At 40.6% G+C, this 24428-nt stretch overlaps 1 protein-coding gene across 6 annotated transcripts in view; it reads right to left on the bottom strand.

Moving 5' to 3' along the window:
* Positions 1-24428, bottom strand: part of LRATD2 (LRAT domain containing 2) — a 459703-nt gene that overhangs the window by 118582 nt on the left and 316693 nt on the right. For 5 of the 6 annotated variants that reach the window (XM_079901169.1, XM_079901167.1, XM_079901164.1 and 2 more), the window contains one exon: positions 1932-1988. The gene's annotated coding sequence lies outside the window, so the exon portion shown is untranslated. Of the gene's footprint in view, positions 1-1931; positions 1989-16947; positions 17060-24428 lie in introns of those variants that run through there. The other variant, XM_079901166.1, reaches the window with a different exon arrangement.

The following is a 24428-nucleotide window of genomic DNA, read 5'->3' as shown; positions in this document are numbered from 1 at the left end:
GAAAAAGGCAGGAGACCTAAGAATAGCAAGGATGAGACTTAATGTGCATATTATAAATATTTATGCTGAAAATATTATTTAGTAAGAGTTGGCAACCAAAAGGAAAATTTTAAAACCCTGCCTGTTACATAGTTCACAGTACTTATAAGCTATAAATGGATCAGTTCTATTCTTATTGCTAGGAGCAGACGGGACTTTCTCCCCAGGATCCTCAAGAAGAGTACAATATGTGATGTAAAGACTGATGCGTTCAACAACACCTCTCAGTAGACTCAGTGATGAATACTGTGAGCAGTTTCTTACAGTAACCCTCAATCCAGTTTAATGGTCTCCCACCAAGACACAATTTAGTAAAAGGGTGAGGCAGTGAAAACAATGCCCTAAGGAACTGACTGGACACAGTCAAGTTCAGGCTTAAATTGACTGAGCCTAATCTGGGGGCATATTTCAGCCTGTTTAGTAGAATCCTGGGGGTGGCATATCCATCAGGCCATTCTTGGCTGTATCCCTCAGCAGAGCTTTTGATAAATATTAGGCAGCAATGTGTTCCACATTACATTAGCTGGCGAACATTTGGAAGACAGTTTTACTCCATGTAGCCAGGTAAAAACAGACCCACGTGCCTGGTAGGTAACTGAGCTTGGGGATGGGCTGACATGAGCCTTACTAGTCAATTTCTAGGAAGCCAAAATGGTTGAGCAAAGTGGAATTGAATACCTTTGCTTAAAAACCTTATTTCCAGGAAAGTCTGTCCTGTGTCAGTAACAGGACAGTCACAGGCTGTCCCCTGTTCAGAGGGGCATGGGCATTCATAGCACAGATGGCATCATTAGGATGTCTTGGTAGTAATGGAGCAAATGGCACACCTCCAACTTGCAAAGATCCTTGTTCTATGCTGGACCATTTTATTAGCACAAGCCCTTTGATAGCATCAATTTCTTGGCATCCTGGGACCTTGATCTTTTTAGTTTTCTGGTGCCAAACAGTCTGCAGCTTTAATTTTCTCGCTTATATAGCTCAAAGTTTCTTATCTTTTGAGGCTGAGGAAACTGCTATCTCTGGCTCTCCCTGAGTGACCTTATCTTATCTCACAAGGTTTTAGACACACACACACAGTGACAGCCCCTTGTCTGGGCAGAGGTGGGAGTCAAGGGGAGGGAGGGTCAGGCAGGGATGTGGTGCTCCTTCCCTTGCTCTGCATGGACACGTCCCTGGGGACCTTGCACATTTGGGTAGTGTAGTCAGCACACTCAATCATACAATCTCAGGAAATGCCTCATAGCTGATTTCATCTAAAGACGGACGAGGAGGTGTTTTTAAGAGGCTGACCAGTGACTGAAATCTCAAACCACTCCCCACAAATAGGCATCAACTCTGCCTAACAGGTAAAGAAAGATGACGTTGATAAGTCTGGCAGGGTTGCCTCTTACTAGTTGTGGGACTTCTCAGTTACTCTATTTTCTCAGTTCTAAGTGGAGACAATGATACTTTTTCTCAGGATTGTTTTGAGGATTTAAGTCATTAACATACAAGTAAAATGCCCTCATGGTATCGTGCCTGTCACTGTCTCTATTTATATCAAGGTATTTCATCAATTTTAACCGATCTCCTTTTTCCCTTTCATCTTGAATTTTTAAAATCAAGGTGAAACAAAATCTACATTTACTTTTCATATGTTAGTATTTTCTTTCCAAAAACTGCTTTTAATTGGTAGTATATCTTACATTCAATAGCTTCATAGAAATGAGGACTATTATAGAGATGGATAGATAAAGATATCACTTTTCTTATTGTCTCAAACTACATTTATTTCTATAAAATTCATAATTAAATCATAAGTCCATAATTATATCAACAAAGGAAGCAGTGTGCTTTAGGGGAAAACAAGGACAAGCTTTGGAATTAGGCTAGGTTTGAATATTGGTTCTTACCATTTCAGCAGTGAAAGTACTCCATTGCTTAATCTCCTTGAGTCTCAATATTCTCACCTGTAAAATGGAGAAAATAATACATATTTAATATGAGTTAAAATAGCATATAGTTAGGACTTGGCACATAGTAGGTATTCAGTGCATAAGTGTATCTTTTCAGTTAGCAATGTGCTAAGTTTTGTGGGGATCACAAAGATGAATAGAAGGAAAGAAAATTATAATTTTTGATTTTCTATTTTGTATTAGGCTCTGTGGTTGATATTCTATGTGTGCACATCTCAATTCTCCTGAAAACCTGTGGGGAAGTTTTTAATATTCCCATTTAACAGATTAAGAAATTATTTCTCAGAGAAGTTAAACACCTTATCCAGAGTCATTTCTTGCCCTGAAGGAGCTTGTATTCTAATTGGAGACATGAGTAACATGTATCTGAAGAGCAAAGAAGATGTACAATATGAAAGAAGTATTATAAAGGCAGATATAGTACCTACAATTGAGTAAATACAGGTGATAAGCATCAAGAATTTAGAGGGAGAAATCTTCCTGGGTTAAAGTGTTTATCAATCAGGATAGGTTGCCTTATGCTGCAGTAACAAACAACTCACAGATTTCAGTGGTTAAAACAGCAAAGATTTAGTTTTAGCTCATGGCCCTCAAAGTCAGACACATCATAGCTGCTTACAAAACCAGGTTGAAGCAGACACCATTGCCTTTGATATTGTTGGTAACTGCCAAAGTGACAAAAGAACTCCAGAGAGTCATAAAATTAATTAAATTAATTAAATGCTTGGCCATTGAATGCTGTGGTCCAGAGTCACTTCTACTTTCAAGTCATTGGACAGAACTAGTCATGTGACCTTTGCAAACACAAAGGGGTCAGAAAGCCTAATTCCACTGTGTGCCTGAGGAGGAGATCTGGAAATATTTGGTAAATGGCAGTAGTAATTAACACCATGTGATTCTTACAAGAGTCTAACATAATCTATTTTATAGTGAGTTTTACAAATCAACATTTTAAAAAATACTATATTTTCTAAATACTGAGACAGGCTGGGACCTGGGACCCTTTGCTGCAGTGCTGCAATGCTTGCACCTGGACACACCTCTCCTTGGGCAACAAAATACAAAGAAACTATGTGAGAGTAAAAGTAACTGCATGCATGCACAGTTGGGACAAATTCTGGACAAAAAGAAACCAAAAAACCCAACTGCCACTTTTGAAGAGGCCGGAGCAAAAGCAGGGTACTGCTCAGGCCCTTGTACAAAACACCACCTAAGGGGTGGGTAAACCACCTAAGCCACCGCTCCCGCCCGACCCCTGGACACACCCTTACTCTCATCCCATCTAAGGAACAACTCGCCCCTCTCTCAGCGAGTGGGCCAGCAAGGGAAACTGTTGTTTGTTCTCCCTCCCCACTGCTACGGAACTGTTGGAGTTCTCGCTCCCAATAAAACCTTGCCTGAATTTCTTGTCTGACCTCTGATCAATTTCTATTATTAAGCAAGCCAAGAATCCTGGTCGGTAACAATACTAGTTTTGGTTAAAAACTGCACTACTGGTAAGGATGTGTCTGAATTTTCACATGTATATGAGCCTATTACTCAAGTCCGCTATCTACACACAGGAGATTACTTGTTTACAGTCATCACTGCTGATTTCTTTCAAACCTTTACTAAGCACCTGCCGGTAGAAACTTGTTCTACCTGCCAGTAGAAACTGTACTTGTTGGTAGAAACTGTACCTATTCAAGCCTCTGCTTCTTATCTTCCCCTCTGAGCAGACATTACATCCCAGGTACTTGTTTATCCAAAAAGATTTTTTGAGTAGTTGCTGTTTACATAGCACATTTACAGGGGACCTTGGGAATGACAAATACACAATCATACTAGGACAACTTTTTAAGCATCTACCATCTATGTGGCTGCCTAGACCAGAAGCTAGAGAATCACCCTGTACTTCTCCCCCTTCCTTACTATATATGCCATTATATAGTTATCAAGCTCTGTTGACATCATATTTTTAAGAAAATTGACTGCACATTGTAATCACCTGGGATACTTTAAAAAATACTGATGTTTAGGTCCTATCTCATGTAATTGGTTTTGGAAAAGGCCTGATCATTGGGGTGGGGGGCTGTTTGTAAGCTTCCAACTGATTCTCATGAGCAGTCAAGTTTGAGATACAAGAAGTCTCAGTTCTTTCTACTAATTTTCATTCCCACTGCCCACCTTTGGTGGAAGCCCTTCTAATCTCTAATGTGGATTAATTCAGTGATCTTCTCTCTGGTCTCCTTGCCTCAACCTGGATTAGGGGCCCCAGTGCCATGTTCTCATTATGCCCAGGGCACGTATACGGTCTGCATTAGTATTGCCTCTTTATCATCCCTTTGCTCTTTTAGACTATGAGCATCTTGCAGGCAGCAGCTAAGATTTATTGTATGTCTAACTTGTAGTTCAGGACCTGGCACATAAAATGTGCTAAGTGTTTGCTGAATAATACAAATGCGTAAATGTTCAGTGAATCCTGGGCAGTAAACCAGTACAAAGATGAATAAGACAGAGGATCTCCATAAAAGCATTCATAGTTTGGTGGAGTAAATGGACATGAAGACACTTATACAATGCCATATGAAAAAGGCCTATAACAGATGGAGAAGTTGTTTCTCAAGTATGGGAAATAAATAAGATAGCAGGAAACATTGCCAAAATAATCCTAATTGCTATACTGCTTTCCCATGATTTGCTCCCAATAATAGTCAATAATATGCTATTTATTTATTTATTTATTTTGTGGCGCGCGGGCCGTTGCAGAGCACAGGCTCCGGACGCGCAGGCCCAGCGGCCATGGCTCATGGGCCCAGCTGCTCCGGGGCATGTGGGATCTTCCCGGACTGGGGCACGAACCTGTGTCCCCTGCATCGGCAGGCGGACTCTCAACCACTGTGCCACCAGGGAAGCCCCCTAATATGCTATTTAAAATAAGAAAGGTGGAGAGGAATTAAGAATAGACTGTAGGGGTGGTTTCATATTTCTAGTCTTTTAACACAGTGTTTCATGACTTGCTGTTTCCCAGAGTACTTTATTGACCATCTCTTTTGTATCTGTATGTCCAGAAGACCCTAGAACACCTACACATTTCCACAACCATCTGAAAAACCATATAGGTCAATGGCAAAATGCTTGTATACATTCTTCTCTGTATATATGATTGCATATCAGCTCCAAATCACCCTTCCAGGCTCTGTTCTGTGATGCAGAGCTGAAACTGCAAACTCAGTGTTCCCTTTGCCAGCTGTCTTCCTTTTAGGTTCTGCCAGTAGGGGGCACTAGAGAGAGCTGGAAAGGCAGAAGTTTGGAGACAAGGAACTTGATTCTCCTTGCCCAGCTTGCCTTGCCTGTTACTATTACCTGGCAACAGTGACCTTAACTGTTGCAGCATTAGTTGGCTTGACTTCTTTTTCACACCCTGTACTAGTCCTCAGTGGTTCTTCCAACTGTTCAGCTTTCTGTCCCAGGGAAGGATCCCGATTGGCTGCTGGGGTCATGTGCCCATCCCTTTGGCCAATCACAAACTGATTTGCAGAGAGAATCGGTTCTATGATTGACAGGGCCTCTGGACATGCCCACCACTGGGGCCAGGAACCAGGTTTGCCTGTTATTGGGAGAAGGGTCATCGGAAAGGGTACTGGAGCACCAAAAATATAAGCTACCACAACTGACAATAAGCTTAAAAGGGGAAAATAATTTTCAACTTCTGAGGAGTCTTAGATATTGAGTAAGCTATTAGCCCTGTAGTGGAGCCTCCCACAGAGCTGCAGCCTCCTCTGGCTGACGCTCCATTTTACTGCCGTACCATATCTCTAGTGGACCCCAGACATACCTGAATTGACACAAGTGCCAGAGCCTAAGGTCCTGCTGAGGTCTGATACACAGAGGCATGTTTAACATGCTAAGGGAACAGAGTCATGAATAAATAATTGCTTGCTGGAGTCCAGAAAGGATTTAAAGATGTCATTTGAACTGGATCCTAAAAAATCAGTAGGTGTTTAGCAGGCGAGGAAGGGGAAACAGGAGTGTAGAGGATATTCTGGGTTATGAAAATAGCAAGTGCAGAGAGGAACGGAGGCATGAAAAGGCATAATGGGTTTTGGAGAATCATTTCATGTGACTGAGCATGTATGGGGGTGGGGGTGTGATACGTCTGGAAACACAGATTGTGGACAGATTGTGATGAGCCTGGGATGCCATCAGTTCTCTTGGAAAACATCTGCTTCCCATGTGCTGGCCAAAGCGACAACCATTTTCACACATACTATATGATGGGGCTCCCTGTTACATATGCCTGGAATCAGTTTGCTTCAAAGGGTACATTCCAATGAGATGATACCTGGAAGGTGAAGTCAGTAGGAATTCGAACGATGTTTTCAAATTTGTTACCTGAGCACATTTCAGATTTCAGTACAATATCTTCAAGCTGTTACAAAGGACAGAGAGTTTTTCATCCTCTGCATTTCTGCACCTGCATGTTTCCTCACCCACCGCTGGGTCACACTCCGTGTAGCCTCAGAAACGGAAGTAGAAAGTTGGGCTAGGAAATCAGGTAAGAGAACAAATCTACCTGAGGCTGACTCACCTCAAATATGTAAACAAAGTTTAGCTGCAATAGAGCTGTTGAGGTACAAATAGCTGTAGGCATTGGAGCAATATAACAAGGCTAAAAATGATGCTGGGACATATACATTATTTCCGACTAAAAAATAAAGGACAAGGCAGAGAAAAAACATCAGGGATTGAGAAATGTGTTTTGGGAAATTTTGGGAAATTCATCATGACCTCCACACTGCTCCGTATCTTTCTGAACCACTGACTGATTTCCACAGGCTGGATTTAAAACTGTTTATGACTATCTTCACCTAGCTTTTGAGGTTAATTAATTTTACCTTTGCCTGGTAGTGCCATGAGTATGGGAAGCAGAAACAGGGGGAGGCGATGATGTTTAAGAGCTATTTGAAAACTCAAAATTGCCAGAAATAAATGTTGCAGGGAAGGCAAGGGTGACTTGGAAATAGTTGTGACCTGAGGACTTGGTGGGCTTGGCTACTTGCAAATTGTAGGATCGGTAGCAGAGTGACCAACTCATTCTGGTTTGCTCTGGACTTTTCTGGTTTTAAAATGGAAAGTCCCACTTTCACTGTGCTCTCAGTCCCAGGAAAACAGAAGAGTTGGTCATCCTAGGGAAGACTGGTGATCTAGCTGACCATAATTCAATAAGCCAGGTGAGGCAGGCCAGTGGTTTGGGAAGAGTGAGGGCTGCCCCAGGAAACTGTGTAAATATGTGAGGGTCAGCCTAAATTGGAGGGCACAGAGGCTAGACTGCGGACAGTCACCTCCAATCAAACCGATAATTTGAAGACTGACCAAATCATTTACTCTTTATCCAGATATTGAGAAATATCAAGCCACTGTAGGTTAAAAAGTTTTAACCGTTTTATAAATTTGATAAATTTTTAGGAAGTGTGTATCTGGGAGCAAAACTCTATAATAAGGTTAATGAGAAGCAAAGCAACACAAATCTGTTTTCATCACTGTTAACATAGCTTAAATCACAACACAGGAGGAAACAGCTGCTCTGGAAGGCAGCCTAGGAGCAGATCAGCAGAAGCTGATGATCTGTTAATGAGCAGGTTTTAGTGGTGAGCCCTGGTGGAAAACCTACCAGACTCAATCCTGAAAGCCATCCACAGAACAGGAGGTGTGTGTGAATCATCTGATTGATGTGAAAAATACTCAAACCAGATTCTTCCCAGCACTCTAGAGGCTGTCATGCCCCACTGCCTCCTTATCTGTTTATGTTAAGGAGACAGGATACTTCAGTAAGTAAATGTGTGTAGTATTTAATTAAACTTGCTGCTGGGCTCCATGTGTGAGGCTGGTCCTCATTCAGGGATTATTGAACTGTTGCATCCTGCCCTCTCACTTATTTCCCTTCCTTCTGGTGCTTCTACCTCCAGCTCAGTACCAGCAGGAGCTGTGGAGCATCAGGGTAAGTGCTTTAATATTATCTTATTGCATCCTTACCTTATTCTTTAGATAAGGAAACCGAGGCTCACAGAACTTAAGCCATTTTTCTAAGGTCTTCTAGCTTGGAGAACTATGATTTAAACCAGGCTCTGGGTGACTCCATAGCCGATGCTTATGACCACTTATGTAATAGAACATAAATGTATTTAGCAAAAACGAACTATGGTATGCAGCAGTGGTTCTCAAAATTTGTCCTCAGACCAGTACCATTAGCATAACCTGGGAACTTGTTAGAAATGCACATTTTCAGGCCCTACCACAGACTCACTGAATCAGAATTTTTGGGAATGGGCCTTAGGAAGCCCTCTGAGTGATTCAGATGGACACTAAAGTTTATGAACCACTAGTATGTAGGCTGTATGCTGGGCACTAAGGATTTAAAAAGAAAAAATTAGGTTCCCTGACATCCGGGAGTTCAGAGTCTAACAGAGGAGGCAAGTATAGAAAGACCATCATAATCGCACTTACTAGTGCACTATAAGTAGAGTGAGAAAGTATGCATAGAAAATTAGGAAAGTAAAGACGAGGACAGCTAACCTGGATGGAACAGGAAAAGTTTTTGGGAAAAGTGGTTCTTGGACAGACTCTGAAGGCATGAGAAGGCTCTGGTCACAGTGACAAGACGGAGAGAGTATTCTAGGCAAGGGGACAGCATAAATAAAAGAAATAGATGACAGGCACCTGTGAAAAGCAGTTACTCTGGGGATGCTGGCGTGCGCGGGATGGAGGAGGCAGCGATGAGTCCACACAGTGGGCGGTGAGTGGGCGGCCCTCTGCCATTCTGCAGCCCCACCCATCCCCTGCCTGTTGAAGCTCAGGAGACTGGCTCCTTGAAGCCTTGGCTTGGAGACTTTATCCATGACAGTTATGACTGCCCTATGGTCCCAGATGAGGGGCAACATATATCACCAAGGCTTGTTCTTCATGAGCTACTGAGCACCCAGTAATTCATGCATGTTATTTATACCCCACACTCTTTTCTCCTCCCTTCTTATGAAGTCCCCCATGCCACAGCCATCAGCTAGTAGACGTCAAGCTGTCCCGTGGACAGTGTTGTTTGACATAGACGCAGCAGCTAGCGATGTCGCTTACAGTTTATACCATGAAATCTTACTCAATTCCTTGTTTCCTCACATCCCTATCACTGAATAATATGCTCACATCATAGGACTTCAGTCTGTATTTCCAGATCAGTATTTCGACATGGACATGGGCTATATTTGAGCACTTAAAATAAAACAATGGTGCTACATTCATGCCGGATAGCAGAAAGAATGTGAGATTGGGAATGAAAGAGGCCAGGGTTCTAGCCCCAACTCTGTACTTTCCAGCTGTGTCCATTAAATCACATTTGAAGGTCCATTTATTTAAGCTTGTGAAGCCTTAATTTTTATTATCTGTAATGTTGGGTTGTTGTAGAATTAAATGGTATAATATTGGCGCCTGGAACTCAGTAGATGGTATTCCTTTCCTTATCTTTATGTATATCCAACTTGCAGTATTGAAGAGATTGCCTCTTCAAAATGCCCAATATCAAGACTGGGCAGAGATTTCCTTTCTCTTTTTCTAGATATTGTCTCTGTGGATTTTCTGTGTTCTCTCCTACCCAAACCCTGGGGTACAACCAGGGCTAAGTTGTTAAACCTGTATGGGCTTCAGTCTTCTCTCTGGTAAGATAGAGTGACTGACCTTTGTAAATAGTTTTTCAAACTAGTTTTCATCCACGACCCTTTGTTCAAGTAAACTCTGAGCAGTTTGGAGAAGACGGAAGCAACTTCCTCACTGGCAACCTAATCTCTGTTCACTTCCCCAAGTATTACGATCAGATGCCTGTACCTTGAGAAAATGAGAGCTCTACGGGGATGGTGGTGCCTTATCTTCTGTCCCCAAACTAGCTCCACCTCTGCCTTCTCCATCTTAGTTGTTGACAAACCAAAATTCCTGTTGCTCAGGTCAAAATCTTGATGTTATCTTTGACTTGTCTTTCTCACATCCCAAATCTATTTTCTTTTCCAGGAAATTCTGTTTACTTTACTTAAAAACTATATCGAGAATATGTTTCCTTCACACCATTTCTACTGTCACCACCGGCTCAGCTGGCATTATCTCTTGCCTAAGTAACTACAGTAGCATCAAATTGGTCTCTGCTTCCCCAAGCAGTCACAGTGATATTACTAAAACAAGTCAGGTCACTCCTCTGCTCAGAGCTCTGCATTGGCCCCTGTTTTACTCAGATAAAAATGCAGAGCCCCCGACCCAGCTAGTTCCTCATACGCTAGTCCCCTTCTCCTCTCTGACTTCATTTCTCCCACACCTCCATCAGCTGCAGCCACAGTAGGCTCTTTGTTGGTCTCAACTCACCAGGCGCATTCCTGCATTTGTGCCTTTGCCATGGCTGTTCCCTCTGCTTGAAGGCACTTCCCCAGATGCTATGGACGGAATCATGTTCCCTCAAAAATCATACATTAAAGCCCTAACCCCCAGTATGACTGTATCAGGAGATAGGGTCTTCAAGAAGTAATTAAGGTGAAATGAGGTTGTCAGGGCAGGACCCTAATAGAACTGTGGCCTTAGAAAGAACTCTCTCTGCCATGAGAGGACACAATGAGAAGGCAGCCATGTGCAAACCAGGAAGAGAGTCCTCAGCAGAAACTGAATCGGCTGATACCTTGATCTTGGACCTCCCAGCCTCCAGAACTGTGAGAAATAAACTTCTGTTGTTTAAACAACCCACACTATGGTATTTTGTTATGGTAGCCTGAGCAGACTAAGACACCAGATCGCCACAAGGCTAACTTCCCCATTCCTTCACCTTGTTCTCAAATGTCATCTCTTCAAAGAATCCCATCACAACATTCTATTAACATTGTGATGCTAGAATTCCCAGTTTCCCTTCCTCTGCTGTTATTCCTTGTTCAAAGAATGCATCATTTTCTAACCCGTGATGTAATTCACATATTAGGGCTACAGTTTATTGTCGGGCTATGCTGCTAGGAGGTATATTCCTAGAGAGGTCTCTTTTTTTGCTCTCAGCTATGTCCCAAGAGCCTAGAACAGTGCCCAGCACATCAGAGGTGCTCAATAAATATGTGTAAAGCAAGTGAATAAATGGAATAATAACTATAATATTTCTTAGCTGTATGAGCTTGGCAAGTTGTTGACCTATATAAGCTTTATCTCTAACTTCAGTTGATTGTTATGAGATTTAAAGAAGTAAAATTTGAGTAAAGACGGAGGAACTGCTTGTCTTGTTCATCATCATATGCCAGTGTCTGAGACATAATAGTTCTCAAAACAAGAGTTAGGTGCTTAATGCAGGGCTTGACGAATAGTAAGGGCTCATCAAGTAATGATTATGGTTTTCGCTGAACGAAATGTCTGCTTTTAATCATTGTCTTTATCTCAGTCTTGAGAGCTGGCCTGGATTAATGAAGACAAATCCTAAAAGTCTTCCTATTCTCCGTGCACTCAGGCTTTCAGCACCAGCCACACCTGACTTTGCTGAGTACCAAATGTATTTTCCTGCATCCTGCTTCAGTGCCTTTTACAATGTTCTACTTGTGACCTGGAATGTTCTTCATCTTTTCTCATGCCCCACCTGACAAAAACTCCCGTTGTGTAAATCTGTCTGATTCCTATTCAACTTCCAGAGCTTAGCTCAAACATCACTTCACAGGAGAGTTTCCCTAACTCCCCAGAGTGAGTCAGGGCTTTTCATAATCTGATTAGTAGCACCCTGTACTTTTTAGGAGGGTTATATCCAAATTGCCTGGCACAGTGTCTAGTATTTGTTCAACAAATATGTGTTGCATGGATAAAGGGCATTATTTATGACCAGATACTTGATATCCATAATTTAATTTGATATTTTATGGTAGGCATTAAAATTATCTCTAATACACAATAAAGCAGCCTCAAAGAGGTTGAACAACTCCCCCAAACTCACCTAGCTAATAGGTTGTAGAGTCAAGATCTGAACTCAATTCTCTTAAGCTCAAGAAAAATTACCCTTCCCACTGCGAAGGAATTGCTCCTGAGATTCCTCAAGCCAGCTTCCCAATTCCTTTCCTTTCGTGAATGTAAAAAAGTCAAAACATATCCTCACCTGACTCTCTGCCCCCAACGTTCCCTACATCCCCAGTGATCCCAGGACCCCTAATGCCATTCCAGAAGGTCCATGGTCCTGGCCAGCTATCTCCCTCTTCAAGGTTTACCCGCCATTTTTAGGATATCTATCCATATAATTTGTTCAGTACTAAACTTCCTCATCTCATTAAACGGCACCAACATCAAGCTAGTAACAGAGAAGACATCCTCCATTCCTTCTTTACTTCACTGTCCCAAACAATCCATATGTAATATTTTCTGTGCTGCTACCAGGTATGTCTCAAGTTCATCATTTTTCTCCTCTACTCATAATGTCCAAACTGTGTCCTCTCACAGCTTCTAATCTTTTCCAACATATTTTTTTCTGTCAGTCGGGAAACAGAAACTATGCATTCCAGGCACTCAGTTGACAACAGACAGCCTGCCCCACCATTTGCTACACAGCAGTCAAGTTATATTTAAACCCTAAAAACAGAATATTTTATAACCGTGCTTAAAATAAACCAGTGGCTTCCTCTTCGGATAAAACCCAAACTTGCCCCCATGACCTACAAAGCTTACTTGATTTTTCTCCTGCTACCTCTTCAATTTCATCTCATTCCAGCCTTCACTTTAACCATTATATTCACTGGTTTTCATTATGTTTCTTCAACATGCCCAACAGTTTCTCGCCTTAGAATTGTTATATTCTTTTTTTTTTTTTTTTTTTTTTTGTGGTATGCGGGCCTCTCACTGTTGTGGCCTCTCTCGTGGCGCAGTACAGGCTCCGGACGTGCAGGCTCAGCAGCCATGGCTCACGGACCCAGCCGCTCTGCGGCATGTGAGATCTTCCTGGACCGGGGCACGAACCCGTGTCCCCTGCATCGGCAGGCGGACTCTCAACCACTGCGCCACCAGGGAAGCCCCTCTTATATTCTTATATTTATTCTCCCTTCTGTCCAGAATATCTTCCTCCTTGATTTTCACATTCCTTTTATCTCAACACTTTATCTAAAGAGTCCTTTCCAAGTTCTCCCTGTTGGCCCCTCATTTCTTTCAGTGCATTTATTGCAATCTGCTTTTATCTTGTCTATTTGTTTAGCTATTACCTGCTACACTCCTTGGAATGCAAGCTCAGTGAAAGCAAGTACCATATTATCAGGGGGCTAGTTCTCGGCCCTGATTTGGCTATCAGTTAGATGTTCAGTTCTAGAACATTGCTCATTGTAGGCTGAGTTCATTGCCTCAAAAAATCAGAGAACATCAGTTTCTTTGGTGCCCAAGAGCCTGCATTGTACCAACCTTACTAGAAGTGCAAGAAAGATAAGGACAAGGTCTCTCAGTGCAATGCTTAAACAGTTTCAGTACATCCCAAGCAAAGTATCCTAATGCAACCTGAACTCTGAAGCTTTCTGCTATGGATGGTCTACAACCCCTCTCTCCTTTCATCCCTTGGAATAGCCAGAAATCTCATATTAATTTGATTAATTATAACTTTACCTCCTTTCCAAATCTGTCAAAATCTTCTTCATTAATCAGCACCCAATATAAATACACTCAGATTCATTTATCTGTGCTTCTACAGCTCTTGGTTATTATTCCCATTATAATACTTACCACCAATTAATTGATTACTTTGTATATGCAATTGACACCTCCACTAGATTATGTGTTACTCGAGAGCAGAGATTCTGTCTGGCTCATCTTTTATCTCCAATGGCGGGTGTGGAGAAGGCACTCAGGAAACATTTACTGAATTGCATTGAATTCCTTCCGAAAGCAAAGTGCTGGGTAAATCCCACTTAATTACAGGATCCTGGAGACACCTTAGCTAAACTGCTTATAGATCCATAATGCAGAATGCTAACTTTCTCCCCTGATTAATGGTGTTTTCCAACCATTCATCTCATCTTTCTATTTATCCCTTGCTGTACTGTGCTCTCTTGACTTCCACATTATGCAGAGTGCATGCTACCTTGTTGTGTTCCCAGTGAATTCTCATAAATAGGACATACCTCACCAGTTTCTGGCTTCCCAGAACTAACCCTTTTCTGCAAACCTGATGGGCTGTATCACATTCAAATATTTGTATGAACACATCATTCACCTGTCCCTTCAAAGTCTAATTGGTACTAACTGGCAAATAAATCAAACTGAATTTTCCATGAAACATGCTTTCGTCAGTGTCAGTATTTACTTGTTTGAATTTAGTAGAGGAAAACAGGAACAAGAAACATTAGCAACTATTTTTCCTCTTGTTTAAGATGAAAATAAATAAGCATTTGTTAACACGGAGGGGGAAGTGTTTTGTAAATTTTTAAAATAATAACATATCCTGATATTTTATGAAGGGAAGAACCCAAGACTGAAAGTAGGAGATAATACTAACATAGCTACTATTAAATATTATGTGTCAGACAATATAATAAATTATTTCTGAGCCCACAATATTGCATGGCAAGTGATTTTCTCCATTTTCCAGACTAGGAAAATGATTTTTATAAGAATTAAATAACTTGACCAAAATCACAGAGATAATTTGTAAACTAGGCCTTAAATCTTAGTCAGTCTTTCAAAAAGAGTCATGTACCAAAATGTTCATTGTAGCGCTATTTACAATAGCCCGGAGATGGAAACAACCTAAGTGCCCATCATCGGATGAATGGATAAAGAAGATGTGGCACATATATACAATGGAATATTACTCAGCCATAAAAAGAAACAAAACTGAGCTATTTGTAATGAGGTGGATAGACCTAGAGTCTGTCATACAGAGTGAAGTAAGTCAGAAAGAGAAAGACAAATACCGTATGCTAACACATATATATGGAATTTAAGAAAAAAAAATGTCATGAAGAACCTAGGGGTAAGACAGGAATAAAGATACAGACCTACTAGAGAATGGACTTGAGGATATGGGGAGGGGGAAGGGTGAGCTGTGACAAAGCGAGAGAGTGACATGGACATATATACACTACCAAACGTAAGGTAGATAGCTAGTGGGAAGCAGCCGCATAGCACAGGGAGATCAGCTCGGTGTTTTGTGACCACCTAGAGGGGTGGGATAGGGAGGGTGGGAGGGAGGGAGACGCAAGAGGGAAGAGATACAGGAACATACGTATATGTATAGCTGATTCACTTTGTTATAAAGCAGAAACTAACACACCATTGTAAAGCAATTATACTCCAATAAAATGTAAAAAAAAAAAATCTTGGTCAGTCTGACTTCAAAGTTCAAGCTTTATTTCCTTCTCTCTGCAGCATTCTGGACCTCATTTGTCCTTACAATGGATTGTATTATGGATAGCAATTCTTTATCTCACCCTGTTTTCATACTCTAGTCCCTTGGCTTTGGGCTAAACTGTGAAACTGGCTTTGGCCAACAGAATTAGGTAGGAGTTCTAGTTCTAAGCCTGGGCCCTAAGAAGCTGGAAAATAGTCAGCTGTGTAAATGTGACTTCCACTTAATTTCTCTGGGTCCATTTTCTTCAGCTAGAAGGACCTAACTAGATAATATCTGTTTTTCCTCTTACCTTCTACAGTTCTATGTTCCTACATCCAAAAGTTATTTGAGGCAAGTTTGACTTAAAGCACATCTGGAATTTGATGATGATGAGAATGGTGATGAGGACTGTGATGATATATACCAAGAGCTTCAACACCAATAGATGAAGCGAGCAGACAGTTTTGCCAAGAACCAGAACTCGATGATTGCTGCAAGTGAGCATGAAATTTAGCTTTGCAAACTTTGAGGTAAGGTGGCAGAGTAAATCTGGGTCACACATCTTACTTCCTATTACCGAGCAAAACCACCACCACCACCAAAACAGTAAGTGTCAGCAAAAAATCTACCAGCAGCAAATAAGCAAGAAACTAGATATAATGTTAGGCTCACAGAGAGCAGAAGTGGCCGCAAACAAGCCACTGAATATTCATGACAGCTCCCGTTCCCGATCCTGGCGCTCAGAAGTGGTGCCGGGACACAGGCAGAAATCTTCGGGGTAACAGGAACTCTGGGAAGTCTCACCAATACCCCTTAACCTGAGGTTATTAGCAGGCAGGCCAAGGAAACACATTTTTTTTCAAATCCGTAGGATTAAAAGCTCTATTTATCCTTGTAGATTTCAAGAGCTCAGCAGAGGTTCTCTTTCTCTATATAATCTATATCTATATATATCTATATATATATAGAGAGATATGGTTTATATATACATATAAATTTAAAATATAAACCATATATATAAAAATATAAACCATATATATAAATATAAAATAAAAATATAAACCATATATATAAAATATAAACCATATATATATATATGGTTTATATATATATAAATATATATATATTTTAGGAGATAAAGTGTGGAGTGAGGGAGGTCAGATGCACAAGTGACCAAGGTCAAAGCAGACAAAGAAAGTACAGGAAGTGCTTGGATTTGGACACAGAGGGAAGTGGAAGGTGAAAGTTTACATATATAGTGGAGTTTGCCAGGGAAGGTTTCATAGATATTGGTTTCTTGTCTCTGCAGTCTTTCATGTGTGACTTTATGAGATGTATGTGTATGTATGAATGTGTTCAAATAAGTTTAACAGGTACTTCCACATCTTTCATCACCACTACCACCAAACTACACATAGGTACATACACACCACATACCACACAAACACACAACACACTACACACCACACACCACACACAGTTCTACTGCAAAATAACTGGCACAAGTATCTTAGAGTGTCTATAGAGACGCCATCTGTGGTTTCCAGGGGCTGCTCCTCTAGGCATTCCAGTTTTGTGTTTCTTTCAGACAAAATCAAAGAAACGTTCATCTGTTTCTCTGCTTACCCAATGTCTCCATCATGATGCTCTGTTTTGCTTTCTGCATCTGAATCAATCTATTTTGCCTCAGGGAACAGCCTTCTGTATTAATTCCCTGGTTCCACCATTGTCAAAGAGCCTGTGTGAAGTGGAATTGACAAAGTTATCGTATTTCATGTCATTTTATTATTGAGGGTTTCTTTGTCACTAATATCACCCTCACTCTTTTTGCAGACCTTCTCAGAGTCACTTTCTTCCCAAGTCTGGATTCAAACTGACATTTGAATGTCAATAGTTCAATGCCTGATTGAATTATTTAAATAAACTCAATTTTTAGCTTGCTTTTACTAAAATCACTCTTAATAACTACTATTATCTCTTATAATTACAATAATCACTTTGGCTCAGAGTCACTCACACAACATTAGCCTTCAGTCCAATAAACCTTGGCAGTTGTATTTGGTGGAAGGTCTAGGGTATTTTTAGTAAGAAAATAGCTGTCATGGCTGGATCTGGTGGATCAGAGCTGTATTGAGAGATCCGGAAGGCTTATGTCTTCCCGAGGTAATAAAATTAAAGGTTTAAAGCAACCCTGGCTAGATCTTAAGATTGGGAGATAGTATTAAAAAAGAAAAACTTTAATTTTATAGTCTGGAATGTCAGACTATTTAAACCCATCTCTGCCACCTACAGGCCTTGTGTTCTTAGGCAAGCTATTTAAAGTTTCTAGGTCTCAATATCCCCATCTGTAAAATGAGTATAACAAAACGCTTATCCTCACAACGGTTTCAGTGGTTTCCATTCTGATGGATCTGTAACCTACCGCTTCTTAAATTTTTTTTTACCACTTGTTAAATGGTTTGGCTTTAACCATAAAATAACCATATCGTATGGGTTTTGTGTGAAGATTAAACAGGTAACCAATGTAAAGCACATAGAAAACACTTAGAAATATTGGACACTGTTATAATTATTACTTTTCATTTTTATCATTACTTCTCAAGGGTCAGAGAGCTTTCATCTGGGTCATAGATGTTATCTCATAAAATCCTATGTTAACTATTAAAATCATGATTATTATCGCATTTTACAGGTGAGAAGACCGTGACTCCAAGTGGGCGAATGTACTGCCAGCGTTACAGAGCTAACAAGTGGCAAAGGTGGGATTGGAACCCTGGTCTGGCTCTCACACCTTTTTTCTATACTATATTACTTTGGACCAGAGACAGCATTTATAAAACCCAGAGGAAAGCATTTGGGGTCAGAACATCCACAATAGTAACAATTATGGGTGCCAGAAAATGGGACTGAAAAAGCCCTGGCCAGAAATCACATCACACCGACACCCGCAATGGACTCTTGCAGTTCTTTGTTTTAATTAAAGAGTAGGCTCTTAAATTCCATAGGTTCAGGGCTAGTCCTGGGAGCAGAGGTTGCAGAAGAGAGAACGAGTAGTCTCAACTTCATAGATATGTGTGAGACACAAGGAAGAGTACAGCAATTAAAACCTGCAGCTTTCTCTTGTTTAAGAGTCATAGTAGATGCTGCGATGTGTCACCAGATCCCTCCCTTCAGGACCAAAATAAACTATTCCCCCCTGCTGCTGGCTCTCGCTGACAGCTCTCCCTGCATCCCCCTCTGAGCACTGCCACCAGCTGAAAAGAGCCCGCTTGTCCAAGGTCAGTCCCCTTCCAGGACACAGCCTACATCCAATGACTGTCAATGCAGAGGTATAAAGGGCTATCCCTCTTGCCTCAATGTGGGGCAACTCTGTAGGGCCACCCAGCTCCAGAACCCCCTACCCGCCTCCCTGTGAAATCAGCTGAGGTTCTGACTACCTATCTTTCAACTTGCCTGTCTGCCTTCACTTTGTCACAGGTATTCACCCTAACAGCACTACCCAGTGAATTTCCTGCATACAAATCAATGCCTCAGTCTATTTCCCAGGAAACCTGAATTGCAATATGCGGTAAAGCACGCGTTTTTGTCGCGGCAGCCAACTCCAGTTACTCTCTGTATTTCTGAGGAAGTTCTAATGATTCGTCAAATATTTACTGTAGCATCAAGTAAATACAGCAGGACATGGTAAATATCAGGAGTGCTTTCATAAGCACCAGAATGGAAACATTTTATTGATTTCCAAGGAGCAATTTAGCTGTTGTCAGAGGCTAAGTCAGTGGTCCAGAAAAGAGATCCAGGTCTGCGTGAGCACATCCATTAACATTACTTTATCTCCGGGGTCTTGAATGTGCAGGGCAGCATGGAAAAATCTTAATTACCGCTAAACAAATGGTGAAATGCTATCCTTCTGCTCAGTGTTTCAGAAGCTTCTTCCTCTCAATTTGTTCATGTCTGTACAGGCCCCAGAGGATTCCCTTTGGAGTTGAGTCATTATGGCCACAGGGTTGCCTTCCAGGTGCTAAGGCAGCAAGAGAGCATTCCTGAACCTCTTCTGGGTATGGAGATCTCATGGTACATTATTGCATTTCTTAGGGGTATGGTGTATGAAGGGCAGAGCACAACCATCTCAGGGTTTGGGAACATGGATGATGTGTCATCATTATTTCTACATCTCTGATCAAATTCCCTCACCTCCAGTCATTACCAACAACCTTCTTCAAATATGGCTTCCATTCTTCTAAGTCTTCTCCCATCTTTTGCCCTGAAAATCCTACAGGCACTTTAAGGCTTGAAGAAATGTGACCCACAGTGCCATCTAGTCACAATCGATTACTTCTATAACTTCTATTCTAATAAATTTAAACTTTTTCAAAAAGCGATTAACTTTTGTACATGTTCATAATCTTAGATATAAGAATTTAACCTCTGAAATTCTATCCTAAGGGAATAATCCAAAATGTACATACAAATCTTTCAGTATAAAGATATATAAAATTCCTAGGTATGACCATCAAAAACAAGTCTTTGTTTTCCTTTTATGCTCTGTCTTCTTTCAGTAGGATTTAAGCTCCATCAGGGCAAGGATCATGTCTGGTCTCTTCAATTCTATATCTCTGGTTTCTAAAACAGTGCTTAGCACATGGTAAATGTTCAATCAATATTTAATGAATGAATAAATGAATTTCCAAATGTGCAGAAAGTAGCTAAAAAAAGCAATTGTGTCTAGATATAATGACGGTTTGATAAAAGGAGAACACTAATGTATTTCTGGTTGGAAAGAATTACCATTGTAAAGATGCCAAATTCTCTAATAATCTATGAATTTATAGCATTTCCACTCAGAAATTGACATCTTGTTTTGGAAGTTAAAAAATTCTTGTAAAATTCAGCTGGAAGAAAAGAATAAAATAGCCCTTTTCTTTTTAAGAGAAATAGAAGAGGTTTTGTCCTGCCAAATGTATACACATACACACACACACACGCACACACAAACACACAGACAGGCACACACAGAGTAATCACAATGGTGTATGGAAAGAATACTTTGCCTGGTGACAGAACAGCTTCGATTCTGTAAGGTATGAAAACACGAAATGTCTTCTTCCCACACTTACTGTTAACTGCTCTGTTGAACCTTCCTTCCCCACTGGTTAGCAGCCACTTTAAGCATTATGATTATTAAAACAATCTATATTCAGTCCAGGCTATTCTAAAGCTTTAACTGCAAAATCCTACTCTCCACCCTCCGTTTGGCATAGACTTAACTTGTGGCTTAAGGGTCCCTAAGAGGCAGAGACACGACTGAAGTTTTCTCTCATGTGCCCTTCCCCTCCCAGTACACTACTGAAATCCATACTGGGAAATTGATATACTCGTATTTTCTGTGGAAATTTCAACTGTTACTAAAGAAGTTAGTAAACTCCCAATGAATCTATTGTACATCCAGGCCTAACAGCTACATTCTTGGTGACTCTGAATGGTGATTCCTTTATGTGAGTGCAGGTTGGGCCTTTTAGCACTTTTCTGAAGGTATGGGATGCAACATTAACTCCATTTTTAAAAATTCAAGTGTGAAGGGGATAAAAGGAATGACGTTAAGTTATAAGCATTTACCATCTTCTCTCTCCCACTTCTCCCAAAGGAGAGAGACGTATTATTTGTTAGGTCAATTCTGGATCCTCCTTTATTTATACAAGAATCAGGGCAAAAGGCAAAGGATAACACAAAAGAAAAGAAAATAATAAACGATCTGAGCCAGAGAGGCAGCGAGAGAAGCCTGGGGAGGATGGAAGTTTTTGAGGTGCATGTACTGGGGAAACAAGAGATTCAAGGCAACTGCGGAGTGAAAGAGAAATTGAAAGGAAGTGATATATGGGGGAAGGGGATTTTTTAAGGAGTTTCGTTTGCTTCCAAGAATGTATCCACTCCTTTTGAAACTTCTGCTTTTTTTGAGACACACTACATTAAATATTGTTTTTTAATTATTTTTAGTTGCCGGACTATATATTTTTATATGACTTTGTGCAGCACTGGTTGCAAAGCAGTTGGGTTGTACAGGCTACCTGAATTCTTTCACCTACCAAACATGCCATCTGTGCTTTCTGGTGAAGAAGAATCATTCCAAATGCTTATGATGATGCCCTGATGTTCATATAGTAAAACTATGATCTCAGAATGGATGCTCTGGTGGTTCCCCCAAATTTCCCTAAAGCAAATATTTCATTGAAATTATTTTCATTCTAAACGGCCCTAAATTTTTCCTCAGAAATCCTAGGTTCACATTTCAGCTTTACTTTGCTAACTGAACAACAAAACTGTGACCGTTTTGAAGTCAGGAAAGATGCATTATCATCTTCTTACATTGCCAGAGTTTCAGCAATTGGCCACCCAGGGCACATAGTAAACATTCAGTATAAATGAATAAGTGTGTAAGGATTCAGCCATTTCCAAATCTTCTAAATGTCTTCATAAAGTCCTGGATTAAAGAGTCCTTCTGGTATCATTATGAATCAACTCCTGAAGAATTTAATTACCTATAACTTTGGCAGGCATGACTCTTCCTTAAGATGGCATCTCAGGTAAAGAGCTGCACTCCCCACCCAGTAGAACGCTGCCTTAAATAAGGCTAAATATTTTGAGTTTGCTTAAATACATGAAGAAATGAAAGAAGAAATAGAAAAAAAGATACAGAAAGAGAGAAAGGAAATAAGAGGAGAATTTAAGGCAATTCTTTTTTTTTTTTTTTTTTTGCGGTACGCGGGCCTCTCACTGTTGTGGCCTCTCCCGTTGCGGAGCACAGGCTCCGGACGCGCAGGCTCAGCGGCCGTGGCTCACGGGCCCAGCCACTCCGCGGCATGTGGGATCTTCCCGGACTGGGGCACGAACCCGTGTCCCCTGCATCGGCAGGCGGACTCTCAGCCACTGCGCCACCAGGGAAGCCCTAAGGCAATTCTTTAGGGAAAAAAATCTGTTACAATAACTCTTTGACTGAAATAACCAATCAATATGTCCAAGAAGCCTGAAAATATTTTTTCCATGTTGGAACATCTCTAGATGTTTTGGGTTAACTGTTTAAATATAAGGAATAAGTAATACACAGACTTCGCCATACTTACACATCTCCTTTTATCACCATGGTTACTCTTGTTTAAATTTATCAGCATTGATGGACACTTAGTAATGCACTTATATTGAAGAGGCTAGGTGGGTTTGCGCAGTGTGATGACCGCTAAGTTATTTTTTTCCCAGATGATCGAAGTGTCACCTGTTTTTCCCTTTTCCCTTTTACTTATAAAGGGAAACACACCAAGTGCCTTCTGAAGCTTCCTCTTCATCCTAAAGGAGCTTCACAGTAATGTTCTTTCATCATTAATTGCTGGGTATTCTGAAATGTTTTCTCCCCTGAAGTCATATGTCACAAGTTTCTGATGTTTTGTCTAATCTCTCTCTCTCTCTCTCTCTCTCTCTCTCTCTCTCTCCCCGCATTCTGGTTCTCTGGAGACAAGAGTCATGGAAATGTTTTTGGATAGATAAAAATGCATTCATTCCTCAGTCTCCACTGACCCTGTTATTCAAAGAGTCAATATCTGTAAGGATGGCAGGCGCATTAACCAAAACAAGTATTTTTCTTCTCCAAGTATTGTAATTATTGATGCTTTGGACTTTTCCTGCTACATCCATCATCCTAAGGTTATCCTTGAAAAAGTATTGCCTGAGTCTAGAGCTCTTAAGTCAACATGAATGATAATAGAAAGCATTTATTAAACACCATTGAGCACTTACTCTTCTAAAAGATTTTTTTGGTAAAAACTTTTACAACCCCCAGCGGCATCCCTTAGACACCTACTGACTTAAAAATGCCACAGCCAAAATCCTTAATGTGGAAGCTCAGTCTCATTTGGGAATGGCCCTGTGCCATGGGTATACACCCAACACAGTGGACTTTCTTCTTGATTTAAACTCCTAGTCTCACTCTAGCATATTGGAAAGGACAGATGCTAAAAGAAGAGAAAGCAGAGTTTGTGAACTTGGAGAGAACAGTGAGAGAACCCCAGAATGAGGCAGGGTTTAAGCAACAGAGTCCAGAAATTTTTGTTGTATACCAGGAAGCATGCTAGAAGCTTGGAACCCCAAGAAAGGAAAATCAGACCTCTCGGATAACCTGGAAAGACACAAATAAGGATCAATCACAAGAGTGACAGAAGCTAGAAGTTCAGACTATTGCTTTGGGGCTGATGTCACAATCAGAAAACACCTAGGTAGACTGTGCCATTTCCCTTGCAGAAACTTTGTGCTCTAGTTCCTAGATGCAGACAGACTAAGTATATTGCCAAATCTAATCCAATTGACCAGTGGTAGACTCGACATTCAGACTTCCAAGACTATCTATGTTTTCTATCATGCTGGTTGGGGACAGACTATGAACGTCCTTGAATGCTATGTTGAAAGCATTTTGACATTATTCAGTAGGCAACAGGGAGCCACTGACATTTTTTGAGCAACAGACTGACATATTGTCGTCTATGGGCAATCTCTTTTCAACTAATAAATGTGGTTTGTTTTTGTCTGGTGAGGAGAAGTCTACTGAGGTGAATCTTCTCAAATCCTTTTTAGGAAGGGGGGAAAATAAATGTATAAAGAATAAAATAGACAAAAAGCAAAAAAACCCCAAATAAATACATAAAGTATGTTTCCAGTAGAACAAAAAAAACAAAAACAAAAACCAGAGAAACAGGAAGCATGAGTCACATAAATCATAACCAACCAGAGTTCCAAGTAATTTTTTCCTTACAAAAGTTCTTGATACATGGTCAATATATGTTAATTGGTATATTATTTTGTAGTTATTTTCCCTTATTCTCTAGTTTTGCTCTTCTAAGTGATTTCACCATCCAATTTATAATTGTAGCATGCAAGAATGTATACATAATAATTTTTTCTTATAGCAGGAGAATGAAGTACAAAGGTCTTGTTTCAGACAGCTAAGTGATTTACAGTAAGGCTTACTAGATGATTCTGAAAACATAATTCAGATCCCCTGAGCTTTCTGCTTTTTTAAAGTTAACAGTTACTGGTGGAAAGGAACATTAGATTTGAAAAATAACACA

Source organism: Stenella coeruleoalba (genome assembly GCF_951394435.1).
Source record: "Stenella coeruleoalba genome assembly, chromosome: 17".
Classification (NCBI taxonomy): Eukaryota; Metazoa; Chordata; class Mammalia; order Artiodactyla; family Delphinidae; genus Stenella; species Stenella coeruleoalba.
Note: the sequence above shows the minus strand (reverse complement) of the source record. Positions and strands in the feature narration are given on the sequence as shown.